This window comes from Anser anser (assembly GCF_964211835.1).
Source record: "Anser anser genome assembly, chromosome: 15".
In the NCBI taxonomy this organism is placed as follows: Eukaryota; Metazoa; Chordata; class Aves; order Anseriformes; family Anatidae; genus Anser; species Anser anser.
In genome coordinates this window covers 3,184,365-3,193,737 of record NC_139736.1, presented here as the reverse complement: position 1 = coordinate 3,193,737, position 9,373 = coordinate 3,184,365, and the positions used below count along the sequence as shown (strand labels likewise).

General features: G+C 60.9%; 1 long non-coding RNA gene across 1 annotated transcript; it reads left to right on the top strand.

Annotated features, from left to right (window-relative positions):
• The first annotated feature begins 7,576 nt into the window (after positions 1-7,576).
• On the top strand, positions 7,577-8,790 carry LOC310882172. The gene is made up of 2 exons (XR_014572831.1): positions 7,577-8,059; positions 8,172-8,790. It is a non-coding gene; the product is annotated as an uncharacterized lncRNA (long non-coding RNA).
• The last annotated feature ends 583 nt before the right edge of the window (positions 8,791-9,373 follow it).

Sequence of the window (9,373 nt, the reverse complement as noted above, 5' to 3'; positions counted from 1 at the left end):
CTACAGGGCAGACAATTAACCTTGAAACTTGGCTTTTAGTGCTTGGAGGGGAGCAAATTTTTCATCCTGTTACTTCCCTGTGCTATTAAGCTAATCCTAGAGACCGCGAGGGAGAAACAACATCACGCGCTCGCCGCCCTCAGCCGTGCCGGGTGAAGTGTGCAGCCCGGCTCCTCGCCTGGCCAGCACGATTTGGTTTTCACCAGGACCTCCAACAGCATGAGTGTGTTGGCCAAGTGGTGTGACACTGCGAGGCCGTGGGACTGCGTGGTTGTTATGGCCAGAAGTAAATCCAGCCCTGTCCGAGCACGCGGGACACGGTGTGTCCCCAGCTCTCCAAGGCTGCAGCGTCGCGGCCCAGTGCCGCACCGAGCTGCCGGCAGCTTGGTTTTCCTGGAGGAGGAAGGGAAGGAAGAGGGAGGTGAGGAATGGGGGAAATTTGGCCAGAGGAGGTCATGGGCTGGGTCCCCCAGCCCCCTCCTTGCACAACAGAGCTGATGGCAGCACCGATCCTGCCTTCAGCACGGGGCTGCACCGCAGAGGCGAGGGGAAAGGGAGGATGGATCCACGAAGCCCCACCACGGGCTGCTGTTCAGGCACGCCAGCACATGATGCAACATGTTTAAGCACTGATTTTAAAAAAATAGGAAAAAAAAAAGCACCAACAACCCGAGGACATCTGCTACAAGATGCAGAGGGCAGAAGCCAAGGGGAATGGACCCCCTTGCGCATTAGCAGAGATGCTCTTTGCGCTCCTGCTGGGTGCTCCTCTCCTCCTGGGGCAGAGGCAGCTGCCCAGGGGAGGTCTTGAGGGTCTTCAGGGTGGGGGAAATGGGTGAAAGGCCTTTGGGAGGGAACTGGGAGCATGCATTGAGGGTGCAACACCAGGAAAACTCAACGCTGGACATGTGCCCAAGCCAAGCAGTGAGTTGCAAGCAAAATGCACCCGGGGTGCTGAGCAGTAGGTGATTGATTTAGCGAATGCAAATCATTTCCCCGTGGCTGTAATTAATCTCAATTAATACTTAGGCAGGAAAGCCTTTTTCCCTGTGGTCAATCTTAGGTTAAAACCTCCTTTTCCCCACCAGAAAGCTGCTCCTGTTCGGCTGCGAGGGGAGCAGTGGCAGGGAAGGGCCAGCCCCATGGGTCCCCCACCTCCAGGGATGAGGGTGGCAAATCCTGGTGATGCCCCCACCAGGGAGCAAGGGAAGATGCTCAGGACACGATGCTCCTAGCGGCGACAGTGCCATAAGGGAATAACCCAGCCCTGGCCTTCGGCTGTGCCTGGATGCGACGGGAGAAGCTGCGCCCTGAGGGACCCAGCTGGGTGCCGGGGCGCTGCAGCAGGAGCCTTCCCCCAAAAAAAGCCGTGGAGCAGCCCACGGTGTTGAGACTGCCGCCGAGAGGAGCGAGGCACAGGCGGAAAGGCTGCCAAGCCAGCCGCGAGACAGGTTTTCCCCACGGGAAGTTTAATTCCATCCTGCTCGCTGGGCTGGCGTTATCTGCGGCAGGCAAAGCCTCCTGCACGCAGCCGCCTTCCAGGTGCTCCTTCAACCATTCAGCCTCCAGCCCAGGGACGGATTCGGCCCTCCTCCCACCCGCAGGCCCTGCAAATCTTCCCCCTGACCCTGGGCGAGCACAGCCCGGGCTGCTCAGCCCCTGCTGCCGGGCTCAGCACCCTGCCACAGCAGCCAGCCCCCCACCTGCGAGCCCAGCTTGCTCCGCTAATTGCCTGGCCTTGAAATCAGAGCACGGAGGGCTGCAGCAGCTCCTCGAGGAGCCATTTTGTAGGGGGGTGCCGCTGCGGAGTGCTGCTTCCCTGAAATGGCCCGTTTTTAAGTGCTTTCCTCGTTTCTTGAGGGGGTGGTGCGTTGTGGGGGATGGAGAAGGCGACGGAAGGGAGAGCTGCGCCGTAAAAGCCGGTCTGCTGCTAAATCTGCTGGAAGAAAAAAAAAATGATGCTGCAAAGTGCCTCTGTGGTCGTTTAGTCATTTGTCAGCCTGGCTGAGGGGTGAGCGGTGCTGCCTGTGTGGTTTTTCTCCATTTGTGTGCCTGGAGAAGGAGCCACAGAGCACCGTGAGCCACACCGTGCCCCTGGCATGTGCGGGGCTGGAGGAAAAGTCGGGGAAAGGAGGCTGAGAGAGCCCTGCCAGGAGTTTTTCCTTTTTCTGGGGGACTTTTTTGGCTTGCCTGCCTCATCCTCCCATCTGCGGCGTGACGCTCGGCTCCTCTGTTTCTCCAGGGTTCCTGCGGAGGCAAATTCAGCTCCTGCTGCCTCGCAGCTTCTGCCTCCCCGAGAAGCGTGTCCATGAGCGACGCTTCCACAGCAGCTCCATCACATCTTGCAGCTAGCCCTCATGTGTGGCTTTTATTTAAAAAAAAAAATCGAGCAGGTGCCTGGGGTAGCAGATGGGACCGGCTTTCTCCTGCCCGCAGTAAATCAGGGAGGAGGTTTTTAGGTTTCCCCTGCTCGGGGGAGCGGGGCCGGGGAGCTGCAGCCGGCTGTCCCCGCTAATCGCCACCTCGCTCTCCCCACCAGGAGAAGACAAAGCGACCCGCTGCGCCCGTTCCGCAGAAGTGGCAGGGCCCTAATGGGATTGCTAAATCACGGAGGTACTTGGGAGCGTCCTCCTGCCGGCGTAAATCAGCCCCGCTGAAATCAGCTGCCTGCCGCTGATTTATGCCGGGGAAGGGGGGAGATGCTGGATGGTTCCTCCGAGCAGCCCTGGCCCCGGAGCGGTGGCAGGTGGCCACAAATCGTCCGGCAGCGAGGGAAATAACTCAGCAGCCCTAGCCGGGGCACGGCAGCTGGGAAATGAGGGAGGTGTGTAAAGCCGGTGGGGGTTAGGGGGGGCAGGAGGACCGGGTTTCAGAATTCACTGGTCCTCAGCTTCCCAGCTCTGCTAGAGGCTGGGTTTCTCCAGGATTTATTTATTTTTTTTTGGATGGGGGAGTTAGCCACCAGCTGGGGCCGTGCATTTTTGGTACTCACAGCTGCAATCCCGCGGCGGCAGGGCTGGAGCCACCACGTCCTTGGGTGATGCTGGCCCCAACCTGGGGAGAAGTTCCCTGCGGGTGCCATTTACCCCTCTGGGTGACTGTGGGGTCGAGGTGAGTATAACACAGGCTGCAGGACGGGCTGAGGGAGCGACCACGGCTCGGTGCTCCCCAAGGCTGAGCCCCATTGTTGTGCCAAGGACAACGCCTGGGAGGAAGCGGGGTTCCCATCACTGGTGCTGGGTTGAGTCGGGGGCTTCCACCACAACCCCGCTGCTGGGCACTGGATTTCGTTCCCCCGCCCCGTGCTGCAGGAACAGCCGTGTTTCCCCCGGCACCCTGCGCAGCACAAGCCCCCAGCGCGCTTCCATAGCGTGGGCACGCTGCGTGCTCGCGGGCACGGTCAGGATGCGGCTCCCAGGACTCGTTTCTATCCCTGTGCTGCTTTACAGCACCGCAAATCACCACGGCGGGATGCCAGCCCGCGGAAATACCTGCGGCAGGCAGGTGCAAGCGGCGTGTTTTCATCCCCGCACGCCGCTCAGTGCGTGGGGAGCCGAGCTCAGCACACGGTGCCAAGAGCTGCCAGCCGCTTGCTGTGCTCCTGGTATCGATCTGGCGTGACCCCGGGCAGGGCTCAGCCTGGCACCCGTGGCCGTGTCGGAGGAGATAGCACCCAGCACGCTGCCTGCAGCCAGGCTTTTACGGGCAGGGGGCTTTCCTGGCCCCCTGGCCATGCTGCAGCCCCAGAGCAGGCTGCATCTCCTTGCCCCTGCCTGCAGCCCCCAGGCTCTGCTGCCCCAAAGCCGGGCAGAGGCTGCCACTTAGTGTCGGGAAGGGAGCACGGCTGCTGCAGCACCCTGTGCTGCAGGCGAGGAGCCCACGGTTGGGGACCGGCCTCGCCTGGGGGGGTCCCAGCACCCCAAAGCTGCAGTTTGGGTGGCCCCAGCTCCGGCCGTACGTGCCCCGGCTGCACGGCGCGGTGCAGCGTGCTGGGCTATAGTGGGATGTGCTGGGCTATAGTGGGATGTGCTGGGCTGTGGCATCGGAAACTGGCAGAGCTGCTGGCAAGCAGGAGCGCAGGCGATGCAGGACGGGTCAGCAAGCAGCAGGCTGGGGTTTGTGGATGACCTTGTCGTGGTGGTGGCAGAGGGTTAAAAGACGCAGGGCCATGAGGAAAGGTGAATAACCCCCTTCATCCAACTGCAAACCCTGTCCCACCCCAGCCAGCCCCTCACCCAGCTCCTGGGGGCTCCCCATCCCTCGGCCTCTTGGGGAAACTGAGGCAGGGAGCAGCAGGGCAGGGCCGGGCAGCCCAGCACCGCTCTGTGCTCCCCCTGCCCCGAGCACTCCTGCTCCTTCCCCTCCTTACGGCCGCGATTCCCTGGAGGCCGCGGTGGCAGCGCGTCCTTCCCCCGCGATGCTATATTAGCTTAATAGCATTTTTCCACTCCATTTGAGAGGGGAATTTACAATGATCTCCGATTAGGACTGCCTTGTCAGCGCCATACGTCTGCCACTCGGGCCAGCCAGCCGGGCCCACCCTGCCCTGTTTGGCTTGGGGCTGTGGGGGCAAGCTGGCCTCCTCCTGCTCACCACTGTGCAAAAACCTCCAGCTCCCCATGCCCCATTTGTGCTTGCTAAAGGACTTGGGACTGGGAGGCAAGCTGTGCCCCTGCCTCTTTTTGGCTACCCAACTTGCCCCGGTGATGCTCGCAAAGGTGGCCAAGGACTCTTGAGACCCTTGCTTGTGGTTCTGCTTGCAAACCCCACTGGTCCTGCTTGTAAGTGCTGCTTAGGGTCGTGCTTGCAAACCCTGCCCGGGGTCTTGATTGCAAACCCTGCTCAGGGTCGTGCTTGCACGCCCAGCTCACAGCCCAGCCCGCAGCCCCCGTGCAGGAGGCAGAGCCCCCGCTCCCAAACCAGCCCGGGCAGCCCCGGCCCCTCTCCTCACCCGGTGCTGCCTCTGCTCTTCCTTCGCCTCTGCCACAGATGGGTCTGGGATCACTTACCAATTAGTGTGACCTGCTCATTAAAGCTCATTATCTGCCAGTGTGAACTTGGACAGGGTTGTGTGGGCTTGGCGGGGGATCAAAACCTTCCTCCTTTCCAACCGCGTCTCGCTCACCTCCCCCTGCTCCGGGAGCAGCCCCGTGGCCGTGCCAGGAGCCTGGGGGATGCCCTGCAGGAAGAGAAGGATCCCACCTCATCCCGCTGCCCCCTGCCCATGCCGGGGCTGGGTCTCTGGGCTGCACCCACGCTGTGCTGGAGCAGGAAAGTGCCTGGGTTCAATGTCTTCAGTTGGAGGCTGGGGAAACGCAGAGGTAAATGGCTGGATGAAAGAAAAGAGAAAGCAGAGCAAAAAGAAATAGGGCACAAGCGGTTGGGAACGGCGTGGGCTGGTCGCTCTTATGGTGATGGCCCTGGGTGATGCCCCAGCCCTGGCACAGAGCCGGCAGCAGTGGGGAAATGCCAGGAGGCAGCTGCAGTGGCTGCAGCCCTCTCCATGTGCTGCGCTGTCAGAGGGACAGGTCCACAGGGGGACGGACGGGGCCCTCGCTTCATGCCACGAGGTCCAGCCCTGGGTATCCTGCACCCATGAGCCAAAGTCTTTGCAGGCTGGGAAAATCAACCCCAAAGGCAGCCTGGTCTCATAACAGCCAGCAGCATGAGAGAGGGAGCCCTGACTTTCCCACCGCCTCCTTCTCCTTTTTCCCAAAGCTGTCCTTCCCCGGGGAGTCACCAGGTCTGGCTTTCATTAGCGAAAGAGCGTGTTTTGGTGAATGGCTCTTGTCAATATTGATTAAACTCCATCTTCCCCTGTGCGCAGAAATCCTCCTGCGGTCCCTTCAGCGCTACCATCCTAAAATAACCCAGTAACAAGACCCGGCTTAACCCTTCCTTCCCCCTCCGAAAATCCGCCCCGGGGTGAAATCCCCCCCCCCCCAACTGCTCCTTTGTTCCCCTATCGCGCCGAGCCACCCAGTATCGAGGCAAAAATCCACCAGGCAGTGGAAAGCAGCTGGTCGAAGTTCAAGCCAAACAGCCTCAGCTCGCGCGAGCCAGGGCTTTAGCACGGGCCAAGCTGGGAAGGCTGCGCCTGCATCATTAACAAAATCCCCGGCAAATGCTCCCGGTGGCACCCAACCAGCTCTCCGGGGCCGCAGATTGCGCCCAGGAGTGTATTCTTCCCCAGCTCCTCCTTTGCCAGGGTGCCTTTCACTGCAGACATCGGCGTGCCTGCATCCCCCCGCTGGCTGGGATTAACTGCCTCTTTTATTGCTGCCAATTACTGGCAGCAGAGCTGCCGCGGGGATGGGGGGCGCGAGCCGGGTTGCCACCTTCCCGGCCCTAATGGCGTGGGGCTGCGCAGGCTGCAGCCGCAGCTCAGCTCCCCGCGGGTGAGAAGGTGGGAAATCGGCCCCCCACCCTGCTTTCCTGCACCCCCATCCTTTGCACCTTGCTGCTGGAGGCTTGTAGGGTCCCCGTTTCAAGCGGCGTTGAGGGGGACGGTGTCTCCTCCCGGCTTGTCCGTGGGTTGGGATCTGGAGGGGCGCATTTGTGGGGATCTGGAGACCCCCCCTGCGCGCACGGGAGCGGAGGCAGCGCGGGGCTGCAGGCGGCAGACCACACTCAGCTGCTGGTGAACGCTCTGAGATTTCACGCTGCGAGAGGAATGAGCAGATAATAGGATTTGCTGTCTCTTCAAAGGGCGCGCGAGCCGGCCCCGGCGCTGAGCAGCGCCCCGGGAAGAGCTGCGGGGCAGATCCCACAGCCGCAGCGGGGATGCTCCGAGCTGCGGAGGTGATGCCGGGGTGTGCTGCAGGCCCCGGGGTGTGTGCGTGGGGTCCCCCTGCGTGGGTGTAGACCAGGGGCCGAGTCCTTCAAGGGCACGAGGCTGCTGGGCACGGTGCTGCGCAGCCAAGCCAGCACCACGGGGTTTTCCGCTGCCATTTCGGAGCTGAAGGGGGACGTGAAAGGCCGGCGATGCCGCGCCAGGAGCAAAACGAAGTGCCCCCGCCTCCACCAGCCCCCCCGACGTGGTGATTTGTGCCCCGAAGAGCTGCCAAAGCACACCCAGGGCTCTCCCCTTCACGCTTGCAACAGCCAGGGCACGCGCACGTCGCCACGCCGAAGGCACGGAGGGCTCACACCTCCCCTTGTGCACGCACACAGCCCTGGGGCACAGCACCCACCCCTGGCACCCCTCGGACCCCGACCTCCCCGCGGGGGGAGCCGAGGAACCGTCAGGAGGCTCCTTTGAAGAGCTCCCCCCACATCCCCGCGTCCCTGCTCCATTTCTCCTCGGATGGCTTATCAGCAGTGACTTTCCCGACAGCAATCGATAGAAAACATTTTATCGCCTTCCCAGGCGGCAGGATCCTTGGAGTGGCTCTGATTTCTGTTTCTATGGTGACATCTTCCGGGCTTATGAAAGATCTTGCCTTTCTTGGTTGTTGTTGGGTGGTGGAGATGGTGGGGGGGTGGGGGGAGCCGGTGCTGCGTTTTGTGTTGTTGTAGGTTTTCCCTTTTTTTTTTTTTTTTCATTTTGTTTTTGCAATGCCCTTTTTTTTTTTTTTTTTTTTTTGAATATCTATACCTCATTCTTGGCGTAACGAGGAAGCCACGAGCCAGACGAACGCGATGCCCGCAGCCGGCTCGCAGCGCTGCTGCTCGCTGGGAGGGGCCCCGGGGCAGCTTTCAGCGCCGAAACGCGCCGCAGCCTCGCAAACCTCCTGGGGCTCGAGCACACATCGGCATGGCCGGGGCTGCCCCCTCTTCCCCTCACCCCTGTCCCTCTTCCTCCGGGCTTCCCCTGCCAGGCCTGGAAAAAGCCGCTTGGCCTCACAGCAGGGATGGCCTCGAGCACCAGTGGCTGCTCGGGGCTCTTTGTAGCACTGCCTCTTTTGCTCCTCAGCGCTGCTCCCTCCTCTTTCCCTTCTCTTTCCTCCTCCCATCGCCTGGATGGAGGAGGATGAGGATGGAGGAGGATGAAGAGGGTGTTTGCCACCCTGCCCTGCTGTCGGAGGGGCTGCGGCGGTCTTGGGACACGACCGAAGAGGTGAGGGGGGGGACCCCAGGGGCTTGGCTTCTGCAAATGGCCTGGTGTTTGTGCTGAGTTACCGGCACTAGAGGATCTGCCTAATTAATTCCTGCACCATTCCCTCCGTTAGGGCTGACTTTGCCCCACGGATGGCGCTGCCTCTTGCTTCCTGCCCCTGCCAGAGCAGCCCGTGAGCTCTGGCTGGACGATGGACGGGCACCGGCTGCTCCGAGCCCCCTCACGGGGATGCTTTTAGGAAATTAGCCCCCAGCTCCTCAGCCCTCACAGGCCGGGAAGCACCAAACCAGCACCGCCGAGCCCCTGCTGAGCCCATGTCCTCGCTGCCAAGGGAGCAGATATCCAGGGTGGACCCATCCCAGGCTCGCCAAAATCCTGGTCGCATTTGACACGCAGCAACCCGGAGAGGTCGAGCAATGCGAGGAGACCAACAACCCCGCGCACCTCCCTGCGTGACAGCGGCCACCTCGCACCGCCCGGGGACGTGCCACGAGGGCTGGCACGAGGGCAGGCGCCGGCGCTGAGCAGCTGGGAGGGCTGAGGTTTTGCTGACGGCTTCAGTGCAGGCTGCCAGAGGTGGGTTTGAAAGGCATCGTCGGCTTGGCAGTGCTCTGCCCGCACCTTTCCCGTAACGACCGAGCTGCACCACTCTGTTTAGTTAATGCTTCTCGGTGGCGCATCCTTCTGCCTGCCCAAAAATAAATACATGAAATAAAAGAGAGGTTTCCATATTACGTGTTGGTTTTTTTTTTTTTTTTCGTGATGGGAAACTCCAAAGCTCAGAAAGTTGGAGCTACGTCCTGGCGCTAAGTGACAGCAAGGGGATTGCTCCTCGCATCGGGCACAGACCCAAAGCACTTAAAAGCGAGGACAGGAACGGCTGAGGTGGGCCTGCCATCACCTTGCCCAGCAACGAGAAACGCGCCGCCTGTGACACTGATCAAAAACCTGCATATTTCATCTCAGCACAATGCCCTTATCTTTGACCCAAAATAAAAATTCCTCCTTGCTCAGCGGTCTCCAAACACAAAATTATCTGCGTGTGCATTAATGCCACGTATCAATCAACTTCAGATGCAAATCCGCTAAGCGTTCACCCTTAATTTTACCATAAAAGGATCGTTCCGTGCCAGGCACCTCGCTCACCATCATTCCAGGGAACGATCAGCAAATCCTCTCCTGGCCATTGACAAATACTTGGATCCTCAGCTCCTCCTAATGGGAACAAGCTGGCCAGTTCCTGAGAAAGGGCAAAGCGCGGGGGCCACAGAGGAGAGCTGCACGTCCTCTCCTCGCCCCCGGCTCGCAGCCTGC